This window comes from Leopardus geoffroyi, chromosome C3 (assembly GCF_018350155.1).
Source record: "Leopardus geoffroyi isolate Oge1 chromosome C3, O.geoffroyi_Oge1_pat1.0, whole genome shotgun sequence".
Classification (NCBI taxonomy): domain Eukaryota; kingdom Metazoa; phylum Chordata; class Mammalia; order Carnivora; family Felidae; genus Leopardus; species Leopardus geoffroyi.
In genome coordinates this window covers 34129833-34133701 of record NC_059338.1, presented here as the reverse complement: position 1 = coordinate 34133701, position 3869 = coordinate 34129833, and the positions used below count along the sequence as shown (strand labels likewise).

At 41.8% G+C, this 3869-nt stretch overlaps 1 long non-coding RNA gene across 1 annotated transcript; it reads left to right on the top strand.

Moving 5' to 3' along the window:
* Positions 1-818: 818 nt before the first annotated feature.
* LOC123587016 lies at positions 819-2194 on the top strand. The gene is made up of 2 exons (XR_006707077.1): positions 819-1405; positions 2017-2194. It is a non-coding gene; the product is annotated as an uncharacterized LOC123587016 (long non-coding RNA).
* The last annotated feature ends 1675 nt before the right edge of the window (positions 2195-3869 follow it).

Here is a 3869-nt window from a genome sequence, read left to right as displayed (position 1 = left end):
TGGAGTGGGGACTAGAAGAGCCCCCGGTTGACCTCCCAGCCAAGGACTTTAGGAGTAGTTGGAGGCACCCCATTCCTCCTCAGTTTTAGAAAATCCCCAAGAGACCCTTAGTTAGGGATTTATGCAACTGGATTGCCCCAGACTTCCCGAAGGAGGAGGAACTTCTTGTTGCTTTTGCAAAGAAATGAATCATTTGGAAAACTTGGGACTCTAGATATTCCCTCGGAAGACTTTTCTAAGGAGAGGCGGGCACAGAGAGAATGGGGGCATGACACTAATGTGAAAAACCCGAGAAGCACAGCCGGGGAATCATTTATTTGCTTGCCTGCTTCCTACATCAGGATCTTAGGAAAGCCTCTCTCCAAAAGGATCCAAGATCCCTGGAAGGGCAGTAGCAAGGGGTGAGGACAGGTTTAGGAACAAAGCGGGCTCAGCGCTGAGCAGAACAGACTTAACGGATCTTATTGCCAAACTGAGGACAGTGTTCCATCCCAAGGGCAACCCCTCCTTCAGAGAGGGCTTCTAGAGGAAATCATAAAGAAAAAACTCAAGCTGTATGTTGAAAAAAGCTAAAAGCACCCAAACATCTGTGAGTATCAGGACATCTTAAAATTTAAATTAAAGTTTACTGAGAAAGAAGGTGAGCACATGTGTGGCTCAGTCGGTTAAGTGTTTGGCTCTTGGTTTCAGCTCAGGTCATGATACCACTGTTTGTGAGATCAAGAGTCAGGTTCTGCGCTGACAGTGCAGAGCCTGCCTGGGATTCTCTCTCCTCCTCTCTCTCTCTCTCTCTCTCTCTCTCTCTCTCTCTCTGAAAATAAATAAATAAGCTTTTTTTAATGTGAAAAAAAAAAAAAAGAAAGAAGGAAACCAGCAATGATAATGGTTATTCTCCAGATGCAGGTAGAGATGTCCCTGGAGTTGAGTCTATCCTTTTGGCACTTGTAAGGCAGAAACTTAACTCTGCTGACAGAATGTTAAACTAAAGGAAAGGAGGGATCCTTTCTCAGAAGAACTTACATCAACTTGTTTCAGTTATTTTTACAGCAGGTTCTTCTGCAGAGATTGCCCAGAGAATTGAGTCATTCTAGTACCAGGGACTTTTGAACGAAAGGCTAGGGATTAATTTCCAGCTCTTGATTAGACTGTAGAGTCAGTCTACCAGTTCTAGAAGAAACCTTTGCTATTCTTCCGTTTAACTCGCTTCATTTGCAGAAAAGGGCCTTAAGGTCCTGAAAGACGGATGATCATACAAGTCAGTGACAGCTGGCCCTGCCATCTTATTTCCTGACACCAAAACTAATGTTTTGTTTTTGTTTTTGTTTTTGTTTTTCAGAACAACCCAAAAGCTCTGCTGGGCTGGAGAACATGCTCAGAGCTGGCTCACCTGTGAAAGACAGTTAAGGTAATTGACTTAGGTAATTGACTAAGGTAATTGACTAAGGTATTGACTTCCGGTTGGGAAGTGACTTGTTCCGACATAATGGAACCTGTCCAGAGGCAGGAAAATAGATATGGACCAGTTTGTACTTACTTATTCCCCGTGATAAGAAGGAAGAAAGTTTAAGTTTCCACACTCCCTTTCAGGCCTCCTATTTATTCTAAAGTAAAAGTCTGTGAGTAATTTTGAGTGAGTCTGGTTGAATTAAGAGAAGCACGAGGAATTCTAGTCGCTCTGTGTTCAGTACCGTCTGAGAGGGAAGACCGAGCTTGAGATGAGATCTTTGGGTTTTGCTTCTCATTATGGTTTAAAGGAGGGCATGAGGTAGGGGGGGTGGGGGGGCAGTGGCAGAAGTTAAGAGAAAATGAGGTTACAATTCAGTTACTCTTCCACGGAGAGTATATGTTCTGAATATGCTTTTTTTACAAATCCGTATGGCAGGTTCCTAAGTACAGTGGGCCTTCAGATGGGCTTGGGGCTACTCGTTCAGATGTTGGAGAACCTTGACGGGATCACAGAAGGTGTGACCCAGCTTTGTCTCTCTTCCTTTCCTGTTGTCTCACTGTTTTACCCAGGCCACAACTGCTTTGATGGGAACAGAATGAAACAGGAAAGGGAAGCATAGGAACAGGAGAAATAAGAACTTTTAAAGAGGAAGAACCCAAGCTGGTCTTCGCAGCTACCCTCCAGCCCCACGTGCACACTCCATACAGCTGGCACCTTATAAATACAACCAACAAATCTATATGCTCAGCCTGTTTCTTTCTCTCTTTTTGCCATTATAACCAAATGTTTGTTGGACTATGCAGCATCTCCTTGTCGTTCTTCTAATCCATGGCAGAAATCTTAACTTGACAGTAATTCACTCCCATGGTGTTTTAAGAAGAAGGTGTAGAAAAAGTGTGGGGAGGTAGAATAATATATATTTGTACAGATTGTATGTATATAAAGCCTCCCAGATTTCTGGATATTTTTCTTTTCTTTTTTTTTTTTCCAACATTTATTTATTTTTGGGACAGAGAGAGACAGAGCATGAACGGGGGAGGGGCAGAGAGAGAGGGAGACACAGAATCGGAAACAGGCTCCAGGCTCTGAGCCATCAGCCCAGAGCCTGACGCGGGGCTCGAACTCACGGACTGCGAGATCGTGACCTGGCTGAAGTCGGACGCTTAACCGACTGCGCCACCCAGGAGCCCCTGGATATTTTTCATTTTGATGGGCAGTTCAATTCAGCCTGATGTATATACTTTTCTTTTATTTAAAAAAATGTTTTTTAACATTTATTTATTTTTGAGACAGAGAAAGACAGAGCATGAAGGGGGGAGGGTCAGAGAGAGGGAGACACAGAATCCGAAGCAGGCTCCAGGCTCTGAGCTGTCAGCACACAGCCCGACGCAGGGCTCGAACTCACGGACAGTGAGATCATGACCTGAGCCCAAGTCGGACGCTTAACCGACTGAGCCACCCAGGTGCCCCTGATGTATATAGTTTCATGAAGTATTCTTCTCTTATCTCCCCATTACTTTCTCACATTCAGAAACCTCATTGTTCTCTTTATTATGTAATTTTATAATGACATATTCCTATTGGACTTAAGCCTTTGTGCAAATATTAGCTCCCTTCATTATCATAATTGCAAGTGAGGGGAGGTCTTATAAAAAGCACTGAATTTGGAATCAGGAAATCTATGGTACATTTCCACCTCTGACATTTGTTTACTGAGTTTGGATAAACTATAAGATCTTTTGACACCACATTTCCTTCATCATAAGACAAAGACATTAAACACCTTTCCTATCTTCCTGACAAAGTTGTGGGAGGTGTTGAGTGAGATCCTGGGCATAAATGCAGGAAGGATTGGAGATACAGATAAAGAAATGAAGGCTCAGAAAGATTCACTTAGTAAATGAAGGAGAGTCATTACAAAGGTATCTACATTTTATACTGAAAGCTTTTTATTTTTAAGAAAGTCTGAGAGCGATATGTAAGTGTGAATAACCTCAGCTCTACAATTTAGGTTGAGACCGACCTGAGAATATGTTTTTATATTAGAATTTTAGACTTTATAGAAAAGGATCTTGTTACCATTTGAAAACTTGACGCTACTAATTCAAATAAAGTAAAATTTAAATAAAGTTGTCACACAGTAGAAAATATTATTTCCTCCCTGATGACACGTACACAGTAACAGCCGCAGTAATTCCTATGTATGCGACACTTCTGATCTTTCATGGTGGGACGATGGCCTTCCTTATTGTGCAAATATTTGAAATACATTTCTACCACTAGAGGGAGATAGAACCATAAGAGATCAAAGTTCACTTGCCTGTTGAAAAGAAGGAAAAACCCCTCATCCTCTAATAATTGCTTATAGATAAGAGACATATACATTGGTTAATACAATGTGATAATTTTCTTTGATATTTTA